Source organism: Scyliorhinus canicula, chromosome 11 (assembly GCF_902713615.1).
Source record: "Scyliorhinus canicula chromosome 11, sScyCan1.1, whole genome shotgun sequence".
In the NCBI taxonomy this organism is placed as follows: Eukaryota; Metazoa; Chordata; class Chondrichthyes; order Carcharhiniformes; family Scyliorhinidae; genus Scyliorhinus; species Scyliorhinus canicula.
Window position 1 is genome coordinate 13646505 of NC_052156.1, and position 26980 is coordinate 13673484.

A 26980-nucleotide genomic window follows, 5' to 3' on the forward strand; every position below is an offset into this window, starting at 1 on the left:
CTATCCCTTACCCCCCGTGGGGGCAGCAAAGGGAACCCCTCCACCTGTCGCCTAGCAAACGCCTTGACCTGAAGGTACCTGAACATATTCCCCGGGGGGAGCTCAAACTTCTCCTCCAGTTCACCAAGGCTCGCGAACCTCCCGTCAATAAACAGGTCTCCCAACTTCCTAATGCCCGCCCTGTGCCACCCCAGGAACCCGCCATCCATGTTCCCTGGGACAAACCGGTGGTTCCCCCGCAGCGGGGCCTCCACCGAGCCCCCCACTTCCCCCCTGTGTCGCCTCCACTGCCCCCACATTTTGAGGGTAGCCGCCACCACCGGGCTCATAGTGTACCTCGTTGGAGGGAGCGGCAGCGGCGCCGTTACCAGTGCCTTCAGGCTCGTGCCTCCACAGGACGCCATCGCCATCCGTTTCCATGCTGCCCCCTCCCTATCCATTACCCACTTACGTACCATCGAGACGTTAGCCGCCCAATAGTACCCAGAGAGGTTGGGCAGCGCCAGCCTCCCTCTATCCCTGCCCCGCTCCAAAAAGACCCTCCTTACCCTCGGAGTCCCGTGCGCCCAAACAAATCCCAGAATGCTGCTGTTCACCCTCCTAAAAAAGGCCCTCGGAACGAAAATGGGGAGGCACTGAAACAAAAACAAAAACCTCGGGAGCACCGTCATTTTAACGGACTGTACTCTACCCGCCAAAGTCAACAGCAGCATGTCCCACCTTTTAAATTCCTCCTCCATCTGCTCCACCAACCTAGTAAAATTGAGCTTGTGCAGAGTCCCCCAGCTCCTAGCCACATGAACCCCAGGTACCTAAAACTCCTCACTGCCCTCTTTAGCAGGAGCCTACCAATCCCCACCTCCTGATCTCCCGGGTGTACGGCAAACAGCTCACTCTTGCCCAGGTTCAATTTATATCCCGAGAAACTCCCGAACTCAGCTAGAATCTCCATCACCTCCGGCATTCCCCCCACCCGGTCTGCTACATACAACAACAAATCGTCCGCATACAGCGACACTCGGTGCTCCTCCCCACCTCGCACCAAACCCCTCCACCTCCCCGACTCCCTGAGAGCCATGGCAAGAGGCTCAATTGCCAGCGCAAAAAGCAAGGGGGACAGGAACTGCCTCGTCCCACGGTGGAGCCTGAAGTACTCGGACCTCCTCCCATTTGTCGCTACACTCGCCATCAACCTCACCCATTTAATAAACCCCACCCCAAACCCGAACCTCTCCAACACCTCCCACAAGTACCCCCACTCAACCCTGTCAAAGACCTTCTCCGCATCCAATGCCACCACAATCTCTGCCTCTCCTTCTGCTGCCGGCATCATTATCACATTTAGCAGCCTTCGCACGTTAGTGTTCAGCTGCCTCCCCTTCACAAAACCCGTCTGATCTTCATGTACCACCCCCGGCACCCAGTCCTCTATTCTAGTGGCCAAGTTTATTCGCCAGCAACTTGGCGTCTACATTCAGCAGTGAAATCGGCCTGTATGATCCGCACTGCAAGGGGTCCTTATCGCGCTTCAGGATCAGGGAGATTAGCGCCTGAGACATCGTCGGGGGCAGAACACCCCCCTCCCATGCCTCGTTGAAGGTCCTGACCAACAGGGGGCCCAGCAGGTCCGCATATTTCTTATAAAATTCAACCGGGAACCCATCCGGTCCCGGCGCTTTCCCTGACTGCATGTGGCCAATCCCACTGACCAGCTCCTCCAACTCGATTGGTGCCCCCAGTCCCTCCACCTGCTCCTTCTGCACCCTTGGAAATCGGAGCCTGTCCAAAAAACTCTCCATTCCCCCTCCCACCGCCGGCGGCTCCGGCCGGTACAGTTCCCTATAGAAGTCCCTAAAGACCTCATTGACCTCTGCCCCCGCCGCACCACATTCCCATCTCTATCCTTCACTCCACCAATCTCCCTAGCCGCATCCCGCTTATGAAGCTGATGCGCCAGCATCCTGCTCGCCTTCTCTCCATACTCATAGAACGCTCCCTGCGCCTTCCTCCACTGTGTCTCCACCTTTCTGGTGGTCAATAAATCAAACTTGGCCTGCAGGCTACGCCGCTCCCACAGCAATCCCTCCTCCGGGGCCTCCGCATACCTCCTATCCACACTCAACAGCTCCTCCACCAGTCTCTCCCTCTCCCCCCTCTCCCCATGGGCTCGGATGGAGATCAGCTCCCCCCTAATCACTGCTTTCAGAGCCTCCCACACCATCCCCACCTGGACCTCCCCAGTATCATTGACCTCGAGGTGCCTCTCGATACATCCCCGAACCCTCCTGCACACCTCCTCATCAGCCAACAACCCCACGTCCAGACGCCAAAGCGGGTGATGGTCCCGCACCTCCCCCATCTCCAGATCCACCCAATGTGGAGCATGATCCGAAATCGCAATAGCCGAATACTTGGCCTCCTCCACCCTCGGGACCAGTCCCCTGCTCAAAACAAAGAAATCAATGCGGGAATAAACCCTGTGCACATGGGAGAAAAAAAAGAGTACTCCCGAGCCCTCGGCCTCCCGAACCTCCAGGGATCCACTCCTCCCATCTGGTCCATAAACCCCCTCAACACCTTGGCCGCCGCCGGCCTCCTGCCTGTCCTTGAACTAGAACGATCCAGTAGGGGATCCAGCACCATATTGAAGTCCCCCCCCCCATGATCAAGCCCCCCGCCTCCAGGCCAGGAATGCGGCCCAGCATACGTCTCATGAAACCAGCATCATCCCAATTTGGGGCGTACACATTAACCAACACCACCCTCTCCCCCTGCAACTTACCGCTCACCATCACATATCTGCCGCCACTATCAGCCACAACCTCAGACGCCTCAAACGCCACCCTCTTCCCCACCAGGATCTCCACCCTCTGGTTCTTCGAGTCGAGCCCTGAGTGGAAAACCTGCCCCACCCACCCCTTCCTCAGACGGACCTTCAGGTGGGTCTCCTGGAGCATGGCCACGTCCGCCTTCAGCCCCTTCAGATGCGAAAACACCCGGGCCCGCTTAACCGGCCCATTCAACCCCCTCAAGTTCCACGTAATCAGTCGGATCAGGGGGCACCTCGCCCCCCTCCCCCGTCGACTAGCCATAGTCCATCGTCTGCTCGCCCCTGGCCATCACCCATTCGGCCCGTTTCCCACGACGATAGAACCTCACCCCGACCCCCCCGACCCGCACCAACTCCTCCTTGGCCAATCCAGCAGCAACCCGGTATCCCCCCCAGGCTAGGACCCCTCCTAGCCGCGATTCTCCCTCCACTGTACTCCCGTGAGCCAGCTGACTTCTGCTGACCCCGGCAGCTCCCGCTCTAACTCCGACCACTCCCGATATGAGGTCCCCCCTCCTCCCCTGCATCAGCTCCTGGGCACCGCTTCAGCGCGGGAAACCCGGTCTAATAACCACGCCCCTCGCCACCAGCTCCGCCCCCTCGTCCCGCAGCGCGGGAAACCAGAGAAAAGCCCGCGCTTTCACACTGCCCCACCCCACCAACGCAGCTCCCAAACCGCAGTCCCAACCCAACCACCAACTCCACACAAACAAAGACACAGATCAACCACAAACCCCAGTACCCCCCTTAGAACACAAAACCATAACCCACATCATCCGAAAGCGAGAGAAAAAACAGAAACAAACAGAATAACCCGCTACAGCATAAACAATGATATATGAATAGAAAAACTCCCACAGCCCCCAATCTCTAGTTCGAGTCCAGCTTTTCAGCCTGCACAAAGGCCCACGCTTCCTCCGGGGACTCAAAGTAGTGATGCCGGTCCTTGTAGGTGACCCACAGGCGCGCAGGCGGCAACATGCCGAACTTCACCTGCTTTCCATGGAGCACAGCCTTCGTCCGGTTAAACACGGCTCTCCGCTTGGCCACCTCCGCACTCCAGTCCTGGTAGATACGCACTACCGAATTCTCCCACTTAATACTCCTCACCTTCTTGGCCCATCGGAGAACACACTCCTGGTCACTGAACCGATGGAACCGCACCAGCATCGCCCGCGGGGGTTCATTCGCCTTAGGCCGCCTGGCCAGTACTCTGTGGGCCCCCTCCAGCTCCTGGGGCAGATGGAAGGATCCTGCCCCCACCAGCGAGTTCAACATCACGGCCACATAGGCCGGCAGGTCTGACCCCTCCAGCCCCTCCTCGAGGCCCAGGATCCGCAGGTTCTTCCTCCGTGACCGAAGCTCCATCTCCTCAAACCGATCTTGCCACTTTTTATGAAGCGCCTCGTGTATCTCCACCTTCCCCACGAGGGCCGAAACCTCCTCCTCGTGCTCAGAGGCCTGCTGCTGCAACTCAAGTATCGCTGCACCCTGGGTTGTCTGGGTCTCCAGCAGCTTACTCGTCGTCACCTTCAGGGATTCCAACAACTCCCCTTTCAGCTCTGTGAAATAGCGCAGAAGGGCCGCCTGCTGCTCCTCAGCCCACTGCCTCCACTCATCAGGGGCTCCACCGGCCGTCATTTTGTCCACCTTCCCTCACTTTTCCAGGGGAGCTGTTGCCATTTTTACCCTCGCCCCACTTCGAGTCCGCACCATAAATCCCGGGGGGTTTTGCTCCAGACCCCTTTATCCACCGGGAATCGTCGAATCAGCGCCGTTTGGGGCCCTTAAAAGAGCCCACAAGTCCTTTTAAAGCGGGAGCTGCCGAACGTGCGGCTTAGCTCCGCATAGCCGCAATCGGAAGTCCCATAGAAACAACTGGAGGTTTCCTCCATCAATCACTCAGTGTCTTGCTAATATAATTTCTGGAGGTTTTATGCATTCTATCTCTCCATTATTTGACAACGCCTCCCACAGACATATGTGATGACTGGAAGACTTTAAGAATATTGGGGTTTTGGTCCAGTATCCTAGCCACTGTTGAGTTCTGGTGTGGGATAATATTGGGGGCTCTTCATCGGGATTCTTAAGTATAATTCTTTCTTTGGCTTGGGGTTATTGAACTTAAAGACAGTGAGTGTGTGTGGAATAATTGCATTCTTCCAGGGTTTCAAATTTAAATAGGGGATGGCTCTTTCAGTTGTAAACATTTTCCTGGGTGTAGAAGTGATTACCGGGGATGGCTTACGAAGGGAGGTTAAAAGCAAAACATTTGGGTTTTAAAGAGAAGCTGCCGTATCAAAGGGGGTGAGGAGGGTAGAGATAATACAAGCCATAGCTCATGATCTATGACCATGGTGAGAGTCTATAGTCAGAATTATTCTGAGGATTGGGATAAAGGAATTTCATTTGTACTATTTGTAATTAGGGATGCACCTAATGAATCAACTAAATACAGTCCATTCAAATTGATTTTTGGTCATGAGGTGAGAGGACCACTTAAATGGATCAAAGAGAAATTGGCGAGTCAGCGGTCGGAGACTACGTTACTGAACTATGTGTCAAACTTTAGGGAGAGATTAACTAGTCCTGTGAATTGGCTCGGAAACATTTAAAATTGTCACAACATGTGATGAAAAAGGAGGCAGATAAAAAATCAAAAGTTTGTAGTTTTGACACTGGGGAGAAAGTATTGTTACAAATACTGGATGAACAATTAAAAAGGAAGGTTCAGTGGGCCTCATCAAATTGAAAAAATTTGAGTGAGGTGAATTATTTGATAAGAATCCGAGACTGAAGTAGAACTCAGAGTATGACATGTTAATATGCTCGAAAGATATTTTGATAGAGAAGGAAAGAAGGAGCAAGTATTAGCTATAACTCAGATAAATACAGATGATTCTGCATTTGACACTCCTCAAATTAAATTGAATAATGAGAAAGTATTAAAAAATTGGGATAAATTATTGAGTTGCCATCTGGAGGAAAATCAAAATGAGCTAAAAACGAGTTACTACAATCACATAGAGCTGTATGTGGGAATAAATTGGGAAGTACGAAAGTAATTATGCATGTTGTAAATATAGGAAATGCTATGCCCATTGAACAACATCCATACCAGCTACATTCACTTAGGTTAGCACAGAATAAATGGAGATCGACAACAGGCTTAAGGATGATATCATCAAAGTGAGTTGCAGTGATTTGAGCTCATTAATTGTTATGATAGAAAAACAATCCACAACATTATGACAGGTATGGACAGGGTGGATAGCAACAAGCTTTTTCCATGAGTGGGGTGTGTCAATTACAAGGGGTCACGATTTCAAGATGAGAGGGGGAAAGTTTAAGGGAAATGTGCATGGAAAGTTTTTTTTACGCAGAGGGTGGTGGGTGCCTCGAACGCATTGCCAGAGGAGGTGGTAGAGGCGGGCACGATAGCATCATTTAAGATGCATCTAGACAGATATATGAACGGGCAGGGAACTGAGGGAAGTAGATCCTTGTAAAATAGGCGACAGGTTTAGATAAAAGGATCTGGATCGGCGCAGGCTGGGAGGGCCGAAGGGCCTGTTCCTGTGCTGTAATTTTCTTTGTTCTTTGTTCAGTTGGAACACAACAATTGTGTGTGGACTATAGAAAGGACAATGCCGTTACGATGTCAGATTCGTACCCTATTCCCCATTTGGAAGACTGTGTTGAAAAGGTGGGACAGGCACATTTCATTACCAAACTTGACTTACTTAAAGGATATTGGCAAGTATCTTTATCAAATAGGGCGAAGGAAGTTTCGGCGTTGTGACGCCAAATGGTCTGTCAACTTAAGGTAATGCCGTTTAGAATTAAGAATGCGCCAACAACATTCCAAAGATTAACCAACAAGGTCATCTTGGGTCAAAACATTTGTGCAGTGTACGCTGACGATTTGCTGGTGTTCAGTGAAACATGGAAGTAGCATTTGGAACATTTTTAAAAATTATTTGATCGATTAAAGGAAGCTGGATTGGTGGTAAATTTGGCCAAGGGTGAATTTGCAAAAGCTCAAGTCACCTTCTTAGGTCACACAAGTGGACACGGTCAGCTGGCTCCACGGAATGTGAAGACGAAAGCTATTGGAGAATTTCCAATGTCATCAACTGGGAGGGAAGTACTGAGGTTTCTGGGCACGAGTGGTTTCTACTGGAAATTCATGCCAAATTTCAGCAGCGTGGTTGCTTCCCTGACTGAACTTCTAAAATAAAAACACACAAAATGTCAGTGGATGGCAGAACGTCAGGAGGCATTGGATAATCTGAAGACTGTGTTAAACACTGCATCAGTGCTGATGAAATCTAAAAGTTAAGCCATCTGTTTACACTGCTCGTTCATTTTCTTTTAAAGGGGAGTTGAGACGACTGGAAAATATTGGGGCTTCGGTCTCGTACCCCAGCCACTGTTGGGATTTGATCAGGGATCGTAATACAGACTCTTTTACGATCGAGCAGCTGCACTTTTTCAATAATCTGTACTAAACAGAAACCTTACAGGATGCTGTGAGGCCTGGATAGAGTGGACATGGAGAGGATGTTTCCACTTGTAGGAAAAACTAGAACCAGAGGACACAATCTCAGACTAAAGGGACGATCCTTTAAAACAGAGATGAGGAGGAATTTCTTCAGCCAGAGGCTGGTGAATCTGTGGAACTCATTGCCGCAGAAAGCTGGGGAGGCCAAATCACTAAGTGTGTTTAAGACAGAGGTAGATAGGTTCTTGATTAATATGGGGTTATGGAGAAAAGGCAGGAGAATGGGGATGAGAAAATTATCAGCCATGATTGAATGGTGGAGCAGACTCGAAGGGCTGAGTGGCCTAATTCTCTCCTATGTCTTATGGTCTTACATTTCCCATATCCAGTCATCTAATTACAAGGTTAAATGTAGTCTAACGCCATTTTTGTCAAAATGAGATACTGAAAATAATTAGTATACTTATTTACCAATATAAAAAATGTTTTTAAAAGTTGCTGATTTGCTGTCAGATAAAAGAAAACTGGATAACATGATGTGTGCTCACCTGCATGCAAATTTGGATCGAGGCCACCAAGAATGACAGATCTACTCCTTCTCCAGGTGGAGAAAAAGAGCATTTTAAGACCCATTTCAGTACCCCACTCACATTTACCTCCCAGCTTACTACCTCAACAAAGGGCATTACTGATCCTGGCCTAAGATCGCATTAGTTTCAATTCATTTTTGGGATGTGGACAGCGCTTGCAAGGCCAGTATTTATTACCGGTCTCTAATTTCCCTCGAGAAGGTGGCCCTTATCTGCATCCTGAACAGTCCATGTGGTGTAGGTACACCCACCATGCTGATAGGAATGGAATTCCAGGATTTTGACCCAGCGACAGCGAAGGAACGACAATAAATGAAAAAATGAATGAAATGAAATGAAAATCGCTTATTGTCACAAGTAGGCTTCAAATGAAGTTACTGTGAAAAGCCCCTAGTCGCCACATTCCGGCACCTGTTCAGGGAGGCTGGTACGGGAATTGAACTGTGCTGCTGGCCTGCCTTGGTCTGCTTTAAAACCCAGCTATTTAGCCCTGTGCTAAACCAGCCCCTGTATATATCATTCCAAGTCAGGATGGTGTGCAACTCGGAGGAGAACTTTAAGGTGGTGGCGTTCCCATGCGTCTGCTGCCCTTGTCCTTCTAGATGGTCACTGGTTTGGAAGGTGCTTACAGATTACTGTGGTGCATTTTGTATATGGTACACACTGCTGCCATTGTGTGCCAATTTTGGAGGGTGGGAATGTTTAAGGTTGTGGATAAGGTGCAATCAAATGGATTGTTCCACAAGATGTTGAACTCCAGCATCAAGTTCCTTGAATGTTGCTGGAGCTCCATCCATCCAGGCAAATGGGGAGTATTCCATCACATTCCTGACTAGTACCTTGTAGTTGGTAGGCAGGCTTTGGGAAGCCTATTTATCGAACGAAGAAGGTGTGCGTGGGATACACCGACACACAAGAGGATTCCTCAAATTAGGAGGGTATGGGAGAAGGCAGCCTGGCGCATCGTTCTCAGATGCTTCCTACTGGTCATAGTCAAGTGCAATATGGGAGAGTTCACCCATGTACCCTCTCAGTTAGCAAGGAGCTTGATGGAGGGATGAGTGGTGACCTGACTCATTGTCATATTTATCACCCAAAATTTGTTTAGGATTATGTTTGGAAATGTGAGAGGAACTTCACAGATTTCTCACGTCCCCCCCCCCCCCCCCCCCCCCCCGGCCCCAATTGCCTCCCCTAAGCGAGGCTGTGTGGCTGTTGGGGAGAACTGCTCACTCAGCCGCAGCAGAGCCTGAATGGACCGGCCTGAATTTTTCAGCCCGTCTTTTTCACCAATTTATTCTTTCATGTGAATTGCCTGGCTTGCGAAGCTCTTTCGGAGTGCCGTGAGGAGGAGTCACCTGCATTACTGGAGTGACAGGTAGGGTGAGGATGGGAGATTTCCTTCCCCATTAGTGAACCGGTTGGATTTTTCTAACAATCATTGATAGCTGACCGCCATTACTGAAACCAGATCAAATTCTAGCTTGAATTAATTAAATATCTGCCACGACACACGGTGGGATCTGAACCCATGACCGACAAAACATCGGCTCGGGATTACTAGTCCAGTGATATAGTGCCAGGAAAATAGTTGTGACATGAAAATATCAGGGTAATCCAAGAAATTTGAATATTTCTGCTTAAAAACTATGAGAAGATATAAGTTGCTTAAGGCAGGGACTACTTGGCTACGTTAATGGAACTAGTGCTTTTTAAATGTTGATCAGGTTACCAACACTGCAAACAAATGTTTACCTTAGGCATATTGGTAGCGATGGGGGATAGTACATGAAGTGATTTGAAGAAGGTATTAAAGGTTCAAAGGAAGGGGCCAAGGTGTGAAGAAAGGGCCACTCCGCATATCCCTGATTCCCCAAGAGGCCAAAACTCTGTCTATTCCAGCCTTAAATGTATTCCACGATGGAGCATTCACAACTCTCTGGGATAGAGAATTCCTAAGCTTCGCAACCCTTTGAGTTGAGAAATTTCTCCTCATCCCAGTACACAATGATCGGCTCCTTATCCCCAGGACAGAGCCGCTGTGGTTTAGATTCCCCAACCAGCAGAAACAATTTCAGTGTCCACCCTATCAAGCCCCTTCCGCATTTTGTTCAATGAGATCACCTCTCATTCTTCATTCCGGAGAATGCAAGACCAATTTGTTTAGTCTCACATCGGAGGACAACCTCAATTGAGTGAACATTCGCCGTATCGCCTCCAGGGCAAGTATCTTTTTCCTTAAACGCGGAGGCCAATGGCGCGATCTACTGGCCACGCAGAGTGCCAAGGCAGACCATGGCCTGTAATCGACAGGGGACACCGACCCCCGGGATCTACCCAGCTCGCGAGTTCTAACGCAAGCTCGCAAGACATCACGATGTGAAGCCCGCCCATTGTGGGCGAGATCTCTTTTTCACAAATCTGCATGTTAGAGCAAGACAGCTGGTCTCACTCCAAAGTGCAGTTCCCTAAGGTAATCAAGGCGTTCGGATATGTCCCCTTCATCTCAGAGACCTCCGGGGGGGGGGGAGGGGGGAGGGTCGTTCAGCACTGGTCTCCACAAGTGGTGGCCAGACGGAATAGCACTCTTCGGGGTCTCCCAGCGGATTGGAGACCTCCAGGGGCTTGCCCTCTGGGCAGGGTGGCATCCTGGTGACACCTGCTGGTGTCACCTGGTCACCCTGACAGTGCCAACCTGGCACTGCCGACCTGGATGCAAGTCTGGCACTGCCAAGATTCCCAGGTGGCAGTGCCAACCAAGCTGGCAGTGCCACGGTGCCAAGCTGGCATTTTTCACACAGCAGTGATTGGGCCGGGGGGGGGGGGTTGCACTGCGGGCGTGGTGGGGTGTGGGGGAGGGGCTGTGGACCCCCTTATAATGCGTTGGGGCTGGGGGGGGGAGATTGGGGGGCGCGTCGGGAACTCGGGAGATTGGGATGCCATTTTTAAATGGTAGAATTCTGGTGAGCAATGCTCCTCAAGTGCATAAAATGGGGCTGAGTGGGGCCTCGAGGGCCCGTTCCAATGCTGAGGCCCCGTATAGGGTAGCAGGGTAGCATGGTGGTTAGCATAAATGCTTCACAGCTCCAGGGTCCCAGGTTCGATTCCCGGCTGGGTCACTGTCTGTGTGGAGTCTGCACGTCCTCCCCCTGTGTGCGTGGGTTTCCTCCGGGTGCTCCGGTTTCCTCCCACAGTCCAAAGATGTGCGGGTTAGGTGGATTGGCCATGCTAAATTGCCCGTAGTGTCCTAATAAAAGTAAGGTTAAGGGGGGGGGGGGTTGTTGGGTTACGGGTATAGGGTGGATACGTGGGTTTGAGTAGGGTGATCATGGCTCGGCACAACATTGAGGGCCGAAGGGCCTGTTCTGTGCTGTACTGTTCTATGTTCTATATAACTGGAAGGGCATTAGATAGGGGGGGGTTTCACAGTGCAGCGAACGCTGGGAAACACGCGGCTAAAAGCACTCGCTGTGGGACTCTGTTCTCATTTGGATAGATCAGGCCCCAAAACTAGGCACAGTATTCCCGGTGTGGTCTCAGCACAGCCCTGTACAACTGTGGATTCTGGAGGGGGGACGAGGAAGGGCTGAAGGAGGGGTCTAGGAGTGAAGGGGGACCGAATTGGAGCCTTCAGGCGCTGAAGTGATTAGGCTGAGGCGGTGCCCTGCCTGTGATCTGAGGTGGGTGGAGGGGGGGGCTGCTGCAGTAACTCATGGAGGTCAGAACCGCCTTCAAAAATGGCGCTCCAATCGCAGAGGTTCAGGACATGTCTGAGAAATTTGGGTCGAGATTCTCCGAGCCTCCGTACCGAAATCTCGCTCGGCACATGGGGGGGGGGGGGGGGGGGGGGGGGGGGGGGGGGGGAATGCGATTGGAGAATCGGCATCAGTCGCGTGCGCGCGGTTGACGCAGCGCCAGTCGGGGGCTGTTGAAAGAGGCCCCCGTGTCGATTCTCCGCGGTTGACCGGCTGAGTTCCCGCCGGCGTGGTTCACGAATGGTTTTACCCGGCGGGAGCCCGGCGTTGCGGCGGCCGTCCTGGTTGTGGGTGGGGTGGGGTGGGGGGGTGTCAGTCTCCGGGGGGGGGGGGGGGGGGGGGGGGGGGGGGCCTCCACGACGGCCAGGCCCACGATCGGGGGTCAACGATCGGTGGGCGGGGTGGGGAAGGGAGGAGGCGGGGGCCATGCCTTCTTCCGTGACGGCCCACTGTGTGGGTCCGCCATGTCGCGCGGGGCCGACACAGACGCAGCCGCCACGCACATGAGCGGACCCGCGGCTGGATGTGCAGGGCCACGTATCGGCAGCTGCGTGGAGCACTCCGGCACCATGCTGGTCCCCTGTGGGCCACGAAACCCACCGGTGTCAACACTTAGCCGCCCTTTTGAAGAATCCCGGCCCTAGATTCCGGAGCGGAGAATCTGGCCAGTGTGTCACCTCGTCAGCCTACAATACTGGCTTCCTAGCTCTGACCCATGCTCAGGTCTAAAAGGACTTCAAACTGGCATCATTAGCAATCGTGACTTCCTTAGCCTTGGGAGTTAGACATATGTGGATTCAAGAATTACTCCACACCTTCAGCACCAGAATGAAGGCTGTTGCTCCAGCGTTGCTGCACTTTCAGATCGATATTGGACTGAGGCCCAGCTGTCTGCCCACTCCGATGGACAGTAAACAATCCTATAAACACCATTTCGAAGAACAGCAGGGGAGATATTCACGGTCACTCAGTCAACAACACAAAAATAGATTATCTGCTCACTATTACATTCCTGTACGTGTGACCTTACCATGTGCAAACGGGGCTGCCATGTTCCTACGTTCCATCAGTCAGTAGGCTTCAAAAGTACTTATTTGGCTAAAATGCATTAAATCCCCTCTAGTTGTGAAAGGCGCTATATAAATTAAAGTCTCTTTTTTATGGAAGTCTCATCTAATAGATATGTACCAGGAAGGTAAAGGAAACTCATTCTATTGAACATCGAACATAGAACATACAGTGCAGAAGGAGGCCATTCGGCCCATCGAGTCTGCACCGGCCCACTTAAGCCCTCACTTACACCCTATCCCCATAACCCAACAACCCTTGATAACCTCCTAACCACTAAGGGCAATTTATCATGGCCAGTCCACCTAACCTGCACGTCTTTGGACTGTGGGAGGAAACCGGAGCACTCGGAGGAAATCCACGCAGCCACGGGGAGAACGTGCAGACTCCGCACAGACAGTGGCCCAGCGTGGCATCGAACCTGGGACCCTGGCGCTGTGAAGCCACAGGGGGGGGGGGGGGGGGGGGGGGGGAATGTTGTGGCCAATTTTTGGAAAACCGTTCAGGGATTCCTCCGTACTTCCCAAGACAATCGATCGAAAAGAAAATGATTTAAAAGGTAGCGCAACTTTGAAAGGTGTAATGTAGCACAAATCAGAAACGGAGTGAAAGCGAGGCAGAATTACCACAGTTTAAGAATACAGTGATTTCATTCCACCACAAAAGGCATGATGACATTGTCTCGTCAGCGAAAAATATCAAGCTCGGCTGTGAGGCTTAGCGATTCAAATCTCGGCAAGCAGCAGCTCCGGGGCTTGAAGATTTGGCCAAATGCCTCCCTCCTTGATGAGGCTTTTGCAGGCAGGCAAGGCAAGGGCAAGATAGAAGAAGTGGCCAAGATGGGAGTTTTACAGAGCAGGCTGGTGACAACAGCACTGCCACTGAGCAGAGCATCTGAAGGAGAGAGGCGCAGCAGAGGCCAGCGCACAGGGGTGCACCAGCTCGTTGCTTGGGTTGGAGGAGGTTACAGGGTTAAGATAGGGAAAGGATGCAGAAGCCTGGTCAAAGATATTGAACTTTTTGTGTTGGGGGACATTGGCAAGCAGCAAGGATGAAGTTATGGTCAAGTAATAATAATATTATTATTATAATAATACTGTAGCTTGTCACAAGTAGATTTCAATGAAGTTACTGTGAAAAGCCCCTAGTCGCCACCTGTTCGGGAAGGCCGGTACGGGAATTGAACCTGCATTGCTGGCCTTCATCTGCATTACAAGCCAGCTGTTTAGCCCACTGTGGTAAACCAACCCCCAGCAGATAAGTAGAAGTTCAGATGAATTGGAACTTGTGTAGGCTGGAAATCACAAGGCTGGTTAAGCGGAGTGATGGAAAACTTATCTCTTCAATTAATGAACATGTGAATAGGAGTTTCGCTGGAACTGCATCAGAGGTGGACGCAGGTAGGAGGCAGTATTGCAGAAGTCGTTGGTCAGCAGATTCCAAGCCCCCAATCTCTCCTACCAAGAAAGCAGGCACATGGGAACACCACCATCTGCAAGCTCCCTTCCAAGTCATACACCATTTCGACTTGAAACTACATCACCGTTCCTTCATTATCACTGGGTCAAAATCCTGGAACTCCCTCCCTAACAGCACAGGAGGTCTACCTACATCACATGGGCTGCAGCGGTTCAAGAAGGCAGCTCGCCACCACCTTCTCAAGAGCAATCAAGGCTGGGCAACAAACGCTGGCCTAACCATATCCTACATACCATGGGCCAAATGTAATATCTCCACGTTTAGGGATGACATAAAACGAGTTGAGAATTTGTGATGTGCAGATGATCCGAAGGGGCTTCAGGGGAATTGGACAGGCTCAGTGAGAAAGAACATAGCAAATGGAATAGAATGAGGTTATCCACTTTGGTAGGAGGAACAATGGTGCAGGGTATTTCTTAAACAGTGAGAGTTTGGGAAGTGTTGCCATCCATAAGGACCTAGGCGTCCTTGTTCACAAGTCATTGAAAGCTAACATGCAGGTGCAAACGGATGGTAAATAGTATTGTGGCTTTCATCACGAGTGGATTTGAGTACAGGAATGCAACATCTTGCTTCAATTGTTTCAAGCCTAGTGTTAGACTGCACCTGGAGTACTGCTTATGGTTTTGGTTTCCTTACCGAAGGAAGGATATACTGGCCATAGAGGGAATGTAACTGAAGTTCACCAAGCTATTTCCTGGGATGGTAGGACCGTCCAATGAGGAGAGATTGAGGAAACTGGGCCTGTATTCTCTCGTGTTTAAAAGGTTAAGGGGTGATCTCATTGAAACTTAGAAAATTGTTAAGGGACGCGACTGGGTGGATGCAGAAAGGCTGTTTTCCCTGGCTGGCGAGAGGGGGCACAGTGGAGATCATAGCCGGGATTCTCCAAAATCCTGGCCAAGTGCTGACGCCAGCGTCCAAACCGGCGCGAGCAACCCTGGCCTCCAGGACCAGTTATTCTCCCCATCCTCGGGGGGCTAGAACGGCGGCGGAGTGCTGTGCGCAGCTCCGGCGCCGAAAGCCAACACTACACATCCGGCGCGGGTCAGTGCATGCACGCCACGGCCGGCGCAGGTCCACGCATGCGTGCCACGGCCGTCTCCGCGCCGGCCCGCGGGCAACATGGCGGTGCCCTTTAGGGGCTCGGCGCAAAGGAACATAGGCCACCCCCGGAATTAGCGCGCCTGCCAATCGGTTGCCCCCGATCGCGGGCCTGGCCACCGTGGAGGCCCACTCCCCCCAGAATCGGCTCCCTCTGCCCCTCCACCAGGACAGCCCCCGCAGCTAGAACGGCGAGGTCCCGCCGGGTAGGACGATACGCAAACGACACCGGCGGGACTCAACAGAACTTGGCGGGCCCTCGGCCTGTCCAGCATGCAACGGGGGCCAAGGAGAATCGGCGGTCCGGCATCGGAGCGGCGTGACGGGATTCATGCCCCCCCCCCCCCCCCCCCCCCCCCCCCCCCCCCGAGGCGATTCTCAGACCCGGCGTGGGCTCGGAGAATCCCGGCCCATGTATCTAGAATCAGGGGGCACAGTCTCAGGATTAGAGGAAAGCCACTTCGGACTGCGAGAAGGAGAAATCTCTTCACTCAGGGGGTAATGAATCTTTGGAATTCTCTCCTCCACTGGGTTATGGAAGCTCAGTCACTGAGCACGTTGAAGACAGAAACCAATAGATTTCTGGGAAAAAAAGCGACATCAAAGGATGGGGGGGGGGCAGCTCGGGGAAATAGCAGTGATCAGCTATGATCTAGTTGAATGGCGGAGCAGGCTCGATGGGCTGAATGGCCTACCCCTGCCCCTATGTTTCTCTGAACAAATAAGAAAATGTGAAAGTTTGCGACGTTTGTGGTTTGAGTCTCAGGATCAATACAAAAGTGATTCGTGTGTCACATGGTTCAATCCAAGAGGGAGGCAGCTAAAGTTGAGGAAAAGGATAAAGGGATCAATTAGAGTGGTCGCAGTTCTTGGTCAACTCCTCTGGGTTTGCTTTCTCACTGAAGTTAGTGGGAAGGAAAGATGGGACCATTCACCATGTGCCAATTTCAGTCATAGATGAATTTCACTCCCATTCAGGTTTTTAAACTGAGGGTCGTCTGGACTCAGTTGGAGAGAATTCTTGGTTCAACCACAACTTGGGGTCAGATAAGCAGATTGAAAACCCAGGGCAAAGCATCATCAGGGCCAGGATTCTCCTGCCGTTCGCCAGCAGCGAGGTTCACTGGCCCCGCCGGCAGTGCACCCCGCCCGCGGGTTTCCCGACGGCGTGGGGTGGCTCGCGCGGGAGCAGGGAATCCTGCCGCTAATGAACGGCGGGCTGCCTCCAGCCTCCAAGAAGCACGCAGCTGGGAGGCCAGGGAATCCCACCCAGGAGCTCTTTCACCAGAACCGAGAAGATTAAGAGGAGTTTCAATAGGGGTGTTCAAAATGAAGACGGTAAATAAGGGAAAGTTTCACAGTGCTCAGAGGAGTCAGTGGAATGGTCCTCACATGCACTGTGATGGAAGTAGAACCCATTTGACTTTTAAAAATGAAGTGGGGAAAAAATAAATATGGTCTGGGGAATGGGAGGGTATTTAGCCTGAGTGGACAACACTTTCAGAGCAGCAACCTACCTATTGATGTAATAGGAATACAGCCACCTTATTTGCTGTGAAATGTAACGGGGCTCTTTGTTAACTTCGTCAAATAAAATGTTAATGAAACTTATTTAAGGAAAGATATTATTTCATTGGAGGTAATTCAGAAAAGGTTCACTCGGATGATGGAGGGATTGTCTGCCTCATGAGCAAAGGTTAAATAGGTTGAGACTCTACTCATTGGAATTTAGAAGAATGAGAGGTGGTCACATTGAAACAGAGAGGATTCTTCAAGGGTTTGACAGGGTAAATGCTGAGAGGATGTTTCCCCACATGGGAGAATCTAGGACCAGAGAGCCTATTCTCAGAATAAAGGGGGGCCTAGTTAGGACTGAGATGAGGAGGAATTTCGTCTCTCAGAGGGTTGAGAGTCTTTGGAACTCCACAGAGAGCTGTGGGGGCAGAGTCCTTGTCTATATTTAAGGCTGAGATAGATTCTTGATCACTAAGGGAATCAAGGGTTACGGGGAAAGGGCAGGAAAGTGGACGTGAGGAATGTCGGATCAGCCATTATCCTATTGAATGGCGGAGCAGGAGGGGCCGAATGTACTACTCCTGTACCTATTTCTTATGGTCTGTGCGGAGTCTGCACGTTCCCCCCGTGTGTGCACGGGTTTCCTCCGGGTGCTCCGGTTTCCTCCCACAGTCCAAAGACGTGCAGGTTAGGTGGATGGGCCATGCTAAATTACCCTTAGGTTAGGTGGGGTTACCGGTTTACGGGGATAGGGTGGAGGTGAGGGCTTAAGTGGGGTGCTCTTTCCAAGAGCTGGTGCAGATCCGATGGGCCAAATGGCCTCCTTCTGCATTGTAAATTCTATGATCTATGGTTTAAAACTAGGGGAGATGTAAAATGGGGGTGGGGGGTGGGGGTATTTAACATTACTGTACAGTCAAACTTATTCCCAATGATTTGTGTTTGTCTTACAGGTACATGTAGCATGTGCATGTCTCTCTAAACAGGTACATGTCTCTCTAAAATTAGGGTAGCACGGTAGCATGGTGGTTAGCATAAATGCTTCACAGCTCCAGGGTCCCAGGTTCGATTCCCGGCTGGGTCACTGTCTGTGTGGAGTCTACACGTCCTCCCCATGTATGCGTGGGTTTCCTCCGGGTGCTCCGGTTTCCTCCCACAGTCCAAAGATGTGCGGGTTAGGTGGATTGGCCATGCTAAATTGCCCGTAGTGTCCTAAAAAGTAAGGTTAAGGGGGGGGTTGTTGGGTTACGGGTATAGGGTGGATACGTGGGTTTGAGTAGGGTGATCATTGCTCGGCACAACATCGAGGGCCGAAGGGCCTGTTCTGTGCTGTACTGTTCTATGTTCTATGTATGTGCTACAGACATTTGTCAGCCCATAGATAGAGCATCGGATCAAAGCATAGTGAGGAGGCAATCCAACCCACGAAACTGCACCACCATTTGTGAAGACCATTCCAGTTAGTCTTACTGCTCCACTCTTTCTCTATACCCCAGCAACTGTTTTCCTTCAAATATCTATGCAGTTCCTCCCTGATGGGTGTTGAATCTGTATCGAGGACCCGACCAGACAGCACTTTCCAAATCCTCGTTGTATAAAGAGGTTTTTCCTCAAGTTTCCCGTGGTTCTTTTGCCAATTACCTCAAATCTCAGCTCTCCAGTTATCAAACTTTCAGTCATTGGAAACATGTTCTCTTGTTTTACCTCATCTAAACCCTTGGTGACTTTAAACACTCATCAAATCAGCCATCCTTACCCGGTGTGGCCGATATGTGACTCCAGACCCACACAGCAATGTGGTTGATTCTTAACTGCCTCTCTCTAAAATGGCCTGGCAAGCCACTCAGTTCAAGGGCCTATTAGGGTGGGCAACAAATGCTGGGCCAGCCAGCAATGCCCACATTTGACCAAACTAATGTTGAAAAACTGAGGATGAACTTAGTGTTACCTAGGAGAAAATGCTGGAAAATCTCAACAGGTCTGGCAGCATCTGTAGGGAGAGAAAAGAGCTACCTGGAATGAGTGTTTTGGATCTGGAACGTTAAGCATGGAAGAGGTAAAGGGGCAGGTGTTACACCTTCTGCGATTGCGCGGGAAGGTGCCATGGGTGATGGGAGAGGTGTTGGGTGTGGTTGAGGAGTGGACTAGATTATCTTGGAGGGAACGGTCTCTGCGGAATGCTGATAGAGGGAGTGATGGGAAGATGTGTTTGGTGGTGGCATCACGCTGGAGTTGGCGAAAATGGCGGAGGATTATGCTTTGCATGGGGTTAAATACGAGAACAAGGGGACTCTATCCTTGTTCTGGGAGGGAGAGGAGGGGGCGAGGGTAGTGGTGCGGGAGATGGACCGCACACTGCTGAGGGCCCTGTCAACAACTGGAGGTGGGAAATCACGGTTGAGCATAACTTCCTGGCTTTTGTACTCTATTTATTAAGCCCAGGATTCCACAGGCTTCATTGACTGATTTGTTATCTTGTCCTGACACCTTCAAATATTTGTGCAACTACAGCCCACGATCTTCTTGCCCCCATTTTAAAATCGTACCATTTAGCCTCTCCTCATTCTCCCACCAAAATGCACCATCTCACACTTTTATTGACTTTCATCTGTCACGTTACCATCCCACCAGCCTGACTTCTCTTCATAGCACATCTAAGTTTCATGCCATCTTCAAATCTCAAAACTGTGCTCTCTGCCTCAAATCCACGCCATTAATGTATATCAAACAGAAGACAGTGGTCCTAGTCTGGAATCTTGGGAACTTCACCATACACCGCCCTCCTGTCTGCAAAACAGCCATTCACCAGTACTCACTCTTTTCGATCCCTGAGCCAATGTTGAATCTGTGCTCTTACTCCGCCTCCTCCTCCAGATGGCACTGGCGACCGTGGATTTCCATGGGATTGTTCCATGACTATTCTTGGCAAAGTACTGCAGTGGTTTGCCATTGCCTTCTGCAGTTTAGCTGACCAGGAAACTCTCTTGCACTTTGCCACCCGCCACCAGGCGTATTGGAAGAGCTTACATGCTGACAATCAAGCTGTTTGGCCGTGTTATGAATGCACCTTCCGTGGCCATCAGGTCCTGACGTGGGACTTGAATGCAGAGCTTCTGCATCAGAGGCAGGGAGACTACCCACTGCATCACAAGACCTCCGTGTTGCTACTGCCTCTTTTATTCCATGGGCTTCAATTTTCCTATTTGACATTTGATCGCGCATTGTTTGCGTAAGTTACAAACAGGTTAAATTTCAGATGAGACTGATAAGTCTGACGTAGGTCAGGACATGACACACAGCAGATTAAGGATATCACATCAATCTGAAACCACTTGAGCTTCATCAGTACTGTATTATCTCAAGCTCGAGACGAGTTTATCTTGATAACAACACAGTCCAGCTGTTTATAAAAGTGCCCAAAGGCAGAAAATCCAAGAGTTTTATTTGTGTTTTCTGACAAGAGACGTTTTTAGCTGGAGCATCAAAGTGTGAACACCAATTTCCCACCGTTTCCAAGGCTTATCCACCAAAGCTATGAGGGCTCAGCAGGAGAATCGCCTCAGAAGGCCATCCCAAAAAATCAGGTAACAGGTCCCTCTTATCAAATGATCACGTCTGTACAATAATAACTTCAGCAGTGACGTTTAGTTTAGCAGACGTTGACTGGGCAAGGAAGAAAGCATCTTATCCTATCTTGGGGATATTCCAAAGCATTTCACTTCCAATTAATTATTACTGAAACACAATCACCGTTGTTATGTTGGCAAATGCTACAACCAATTTAAATACAGCAAGCTTTCCCTCAAAGAACGAATATAAGATTGGTTAATCTCTCTCTGGTTGAGGGATGCAAGTTGACCAGGACTCCCCTACTCATTTTAAGCAGCTGATCTCAACCTCAACAATAGTGCAGGCGGTACAGTTCGCTTCACCTGCCCCTGAGCTATGGAGTGGTTCCTGTTGGCCCCTCTGTGGTCCCATAGTTGGGCAAAGAAAGGGTTGGGTTTGATCATTGTAAATTGACCAGCGATCAGAAAATCTAGGCTTCAAGGTGAAGATGCATTTTAGGGGACGCTCAATGAGGTACATGAGGGAAATCTGAGATAGTCAAAAAATGCTAGCATTGCCCACAATCCCAAGAATTAACACAGTGAAAGGAGCGGAAGGTTACACTGATAGGGTTGTGTGAATCAGAGTGGGAGTCTGAAGCTTAAATACCAACCAGTCACAATGCATGGCTCTGCCTTTTCAGCAGTAAGTACACTTACTTTAAAATGTGCATGAGATACGAGCAGGGCAGGAAGAAAAATGGCAGGGCTATAGTGATAGGGGACTCGATCGTAAGGGGAATAGACAGGCGGTTCTGTGGACGCAATCGAGACTCCAGGATGGTATGTTGCCTCCCTGGTGCAAGGGTCAAGGATGTCTCGGAGTGGCTGCAGGACATTCTGGGGGGGGGGGGGGGGGGGGGGGGGGGAGGGTGAACAGCCAGCTGTCGTGGTGCACATAGGCACCAACGATATAGGTAAAAAACGGGATGAGGTCCTACAAGCGGAATTCAGGGATTTAGGAGTTAAACTAAAAAGTAGGACCTCAAAGGTAATAATCTCAGGATTGCTACCAGTGCCACGAGCTAGTCAGAGTAGGAATGTCAGGATAGATAGGATGAATGCGTGGCTCGAGAGATGGTGCAAGAGGGAGGGATTCAAATTCCTGGGGCATTGGGACCGGTTCTGGGGGAGGTGGGACCAGTACAAACCGGACGGTCTGCACCTGGGCAGGACTGGAACTGATGTCCTAGGGGGGTGTTTTCTAGAGCTATTGGGGAGGGTTTAAACTAATGTGGCAGGGGGATGGGAACCGATGCAGGAAGTTGGAAGGTAGTAAAACAGGGACAGAAGCAAAAGGAAGTAAGGGGAAAAGTTCAAGGCAGAGAAGACATAGTCAGAAATCTAAAAGGGCGACAGTACAAGGTACAGTGACTGAGGGGAGCACAGTGAATAGGCCCAGTAATAACAAAAGGAATAAAACTGGAGATGTTAAGATTCAAAACAGAGGTACAAAAACTAACATAAGTGTACTTTACCTGAATGCTCGTAGTATTCGGAATAAAGTAAATGAGTTGATGGCACAAATCATCGTAAATGACTATGATTTAGTGGCCATTACTGAAACATGGTTAAAGGATGGTCACGACTGGGAGTTAAATATCCGAGGGTATCAAACTATTCAGAAGGACAGAGTGGATGGTAAGGGAGGTGGTGTTGCTCTGTTATTTAAGGATGACATCCGGGCAATAGTAAGGGATGACATCGGTGCTATGGACGATAAGGTTGAATCCATTTGGGTGGAAATCAGGAATAGTAAGGCGAAAAAGTCACTGATAGGAGTAGTCTATCGGCCACCAAATAGTAACGATATGGTGGGGCAGGCAATAAACAAAGAAATAACCGATGCATGTAGAAATGGTACAGCAGTTATCATGGGGGATTTTAATCTACATGTCGATTGGTTTAACCAGGTCGGTCAAGGCAACCTTGAGGAGGAGTTTATAGAATGTATCCGCGATAGTTTCCTAGAACAGTATGTAATGGAACCTACGAGGGAACAAGCGGTCCTAGATCTTGTCCTGTGTAATGAGACAGGATTGATTCATGATCTCATAGTTAGGGATCCTCTCGGAAGGAGCGATCACAATATGGTGGAATTTAAAATACAGATGGAGGGTGAGAAAGTAAAATCAAATACTAGTGTTTTGTGTTTAAACAAAGGAGATTACAAGGGGATGAGAGAAGAACTAGCTAAGGTAGACTGGGAGCTAAGACTTTATGGTGGAACAGTTGAGGAACAGTGGAGAACCTTCCAAGCGATTTTTCACAGTGCTCAGCAAAGGTTTATACCAACAAAAAGGAAGGACGGAAGAAAGAGGGAAAATCGACCGTGGATATCTAAGGAAATAAGGGAGAGTATCAAATTGAAGGAAAAAGCATATAAAGTGGCAAAGATTGCTGGGAGATTAGAGGACTGGGAAATCTTTAGGGGGCAACAGAAAGCTACTAAAAAAGCGATAAAGAAGAGTAAGATAGAGTAGGAGAGTAAACTTGCTCAGAATATAAAAACAGACAGTAAAAGTTTTTACAAATATATAAGACAAAAAAGAGTGGCTAAGGTAAATATTGGTCCTTTAGAGGATGAGAAGGGAGTTTTAATAATGGGAGATGAGGAAATGGCTGAGGAACTGAACAGGTTTTTTGGGTCGGTCTTCACAGTGGAAGACACAAATAACATGCCAGCGACTGATAGAAATGAGGCTATGACAGGTGAGGACCTTAAGAGGATTGTTATCACTAAGGAGGGAATGATGGGCAAGCTAATGGGGCTAAAGGTAGACAAGTCTCCTGGCCCTGATGGAATGCATCCCAGAGTGCTAAAAGAGATGACTAGGGAAATTGCAGATGCATTAGTGATAATTTACCGAAATTCACTAGACTCTGGGGTGGTCCCGGTGGATTGGAAATTAGCAAACGTGACGCCACGGTTTAAAAAAGGAGGTAGGCAGAAAGCAGGAAATTATAGGCCAGTGAGCCTTCAGTAGTAGGGAAGATGCTGGAATCTATCATCAAGGAAGAAATTGCGAGGCATCTGGATAGAAATTGTCCCATTGGGCAGACGCAGCATGTGTTTGTAAAAGGCAGGTCATGCCTAACTAATTTAGTGGAATTGTTTGAGGACATTACCAGTGCAGTAGATAACGGGGAGCCGATGGATGTGGTATATCTGGATTTCCAGAAAGCCTTTGACAAGGTGCCACACAAAAGGTTGCTGCATAAGATAAAGATGCATGGCATTAAGGGTAAAGTAGTAGCATGGATAGAGGATTGGTTAATTAATAGAAAGCAAAGAGTTGGGATAAATGGGTGTTTCTCTGGTTGGCAATCAGTAGCTAGTGGTGTCCCTCAGGGATCCGTTTTGGGCCCACAATTGTTCACAATTTACATAGATGATTTGGAGTTGGGGACCAAGGGCAATGTGTCCAAGTTTGCAGATGACACTAAGATGAGTGGTAAAGCGAAAAGCGCAGAGGACACTGGAAGTCTGCAGAGGGATTTGGATAGGTTAAGTGAATGGGCTCGGGTCTGGCAGATGGAATACAATGTTGACAAATGTGAGGTTATCCATTTTGGTAGGAATAACAGCAAACGGGATTATTATTTAAACGATAAAATATTAAAGCATGCCGCTGTTCAGAGAGACTTGGGTGTGCTAGTGCATGAGTCACAGAAGGTTGGTTTACAAGTGCAACAGGTGATTAAGAAGGCAAATGGAATTTTGTCCTTCATTGCTAGAGGAATGGAGTTTAAGACTAGGGAGGTTATGTTGCAATTGTATAAGTTGTTAGTGAGGCCACACCTGGAGTATTGTGTTCAGTTTTGGTCTCCTTACTTGAGAAAGGACGTACTGGCGCTGGAGGGTGTGCAGAGGAGATTCACTAGGTTAATCCCAGAGCTGAAGGGGTTGGATTATGAGGAGAGGTTGAGTAGACTGGGACTGTACTCGTTGGAATTTAGAAGGATGAGGGGGGATCTTATAGAAACATTTAAAATTATGAAGGGAATAGATAGGATAGATGCGGGAAGATTGTTTCCACTGGCCGGTGACAGCAGAACTAGGGGACATAGCCTCAAAATAAGGGGAAGTAGATTTAGGACTGAGTTTAGGAGGAACTTCTTCACCCAAAGGGTTGTGAATCTATGGAATTCCTTGCCCAGTGAAGCAGTTGAGGCACCTTCATTACATGTTTTTAAGGTAAAGATAGATAGTTTTATGAAGAATCAAGGGATTAAGGGTTATGGTGTTCGGGCCGGAAAGTGGAGCTGAGTCCACAAAAGATCAGCCATGATCTAATTGAATGGCGGAGCAGGCTCGAGGGGCCAGATGGCCTACTCCTGCTCCTAGTTCTTATGTTCTTATGATGCCCTATTATTTACAGTTCCTTCATATTTCATAAAGAAATATGTTCCATGAGTAATCGGTATTGATCCAATGCTACCAGTAAACCAATTCATAGACAGTACAAGAGGCATTACTCCTCAAAAGTATTTAATTGGCTAGAAAGTGCTTTGGCTTGTCTTTAGTTGAGCCGAATAGAAAACATTGAATCATAGAAATTTCTGGCACAGAATGAGGCCATTTGGCCCATCATGCCCATGCTGGCCAACATTGAGCCATCAACCTAGTTCATAGAACATAGAACGATACAGCGCAGTACAGGCCCTTCGGCCCTCAATGTTGCACCGACATGGAAAATACTAAAGGCCATCTAACCTACACTATGCCCTTATCATCCATATGCTTATCCAATAAACTTTTAAATGCCCTCAATGTTGGCGAGTTCACTACTGTTGCAGGTAGGGCATTCCATGACCTCACCATTCTTTGCGTAAAAAACCCACCTCTGACCTCTGTCCTATATCTATTACCCCTCAATTTAAGGCTATGTCCCCTCGTGCTAGCCACCTCTATCCGCGGGAGAAGGCTCTCGCTGTCCACCCTATCTAACCCTCTGATCATTTTGTATGCCTCTATTAGGTCACCTCTTAACCTTCTTCTCTCTAACGAAAACAACCTCAAGTCCATCAGCCTTTCCTCATAAGATTTCCCTCCATACCAGGCAACATCCTGGTAAATCTCCTCTGCACCCGTTCCAAAGCTTCCACGTCCTTCCTATAATGAGGCGACCAGAACTGTACGCAATACTCCAAATGCGGCCGTACTAGAGTTTTGTACACTATCCAGCTGTTGCTCCCCAGGGTTTGGTATAGTTACAAGGTGTACTGCCTCTACCACCCTTTCAGGCAATTAGTTCCAGATCCCCAAAGCCCTTTGGGTGAAAGGATTTGCTCTCAAATCCCCTCTCAATCTCCTATTTGAAATCCAAGCCCCTTGTTTTGTCAGCCAAGGGGAAGAGGGCCTTTCTTTTCACTCTATTTAGACCCCTTATAATTTTATACACTTGAATTAAGTCTCCCCTCAGCCTACTCTGTTCCAAAGGAAACAGCCCCTGCCTATCTTCTTTTCCTTTTGGCCACAATTCTCCAGGCCAGGCAACATCCTCACTAATGGTGATGGTTTGACTCACATGACGCATGATTGAGACACGATATTCATCGGAGAGGAGTCAACACCTTCAGGGGGCTAGGGAGGGAAACTGAAGGTTAAAAAGGATATAACAATTGCTCGAACGACCTCAAGTAAATGTGTGGTCTTCCTCCAAACACTAGCACGTTCGGCATTGCTCCCCAAGCCGTCAATAGACTGACACGTCAACATCTACTTTGTGAACCACTAGTGAGGTAAAAATAGGATGTGGTCGACACGCAACGGAAAATGATGGTGACTATCTCCCTGTGCTCCGACCACAGATTCCATTCAACACCGAACGCGATCAAAGAGTGTTGGAAACAAATGACACCTGCAACCTGTACGTGTGTTTGAAGTGCACAGTACTGCAGCTGTGTTTTTGCAGGCTGCATGGAGTAGATATGCGCTGTACAATTGCAGTGATCTTCTCTTGCAGGCTCTATCACTTATCTTGCTTCTTCTGGTTCTCTCGCCAGTAAAGATGTCTACTTTTGTTTTAAAAACACTCCGTCATTGTTCAGTGCTGTCGCCTATCTTGCTCCATACTGGCCATAGCAACACAAAAGTGCATTCCATAAGTAGCCAGGACATCTCTTATACAGTCAATTATCTGATCCATGCAGATGACAACATGGACAACACTTCAAAAGTGCTCCATTGGTTTTATAGTGCTTTGGGATGTGCTGAATTAGATACATCAAACTGCGATGATGTTGCACATTCTTGAACCAGCCTGGGAAAGGTAAACATCAACATTTTCATTTTACTGCAAGGAATAACTTTATCCCCCATTTAGATTTTAATTGAGGTGTCTTTATTTCCAAGGAGACACAATGGCCCACCCGTACAATCTGCTCTTGCTATGTTATGTTATTCGGGGCTGTTTATCTGCACTATAGTGCTCAATGCCACAGACTCAATAGACCCCATTACGTAGAAACATGCTATATTATATTCTTGGGGGCAGAGGAAGCCTAACTGTCGGAGATACCAA

At 49.3% G+C, this 26980-nt stretch overlaps 1 protein-coding gene across 2 annotated transcripts in view; it reads right to left on the reverse strand.

The window, feature by feature from the left end:
• LOC119973832 (ETS domain-containing protein Elk-1-like) overlaps positions 1–26980 on the reverse strand; it is a 144992-nt gene that overhangs the window by 94476 nt on the left and 23536 nt on the right. Inside the window, exon 1 of one of the 2 annotated variants that reach the window (XM_038812299.1) lies at positions 19662–19758. The exons of the other annotated variant lie outside the window; for it this stretch is intronic. The gene's annotated coding sequence lies outside the window, so the exon portion shown is untranslated. Of the gene's footprint in view, positions 1–19661; positions 19759–26980 lie in introns of those variants that run through there. 2 annotated transcript variants of the gene reach the window in all.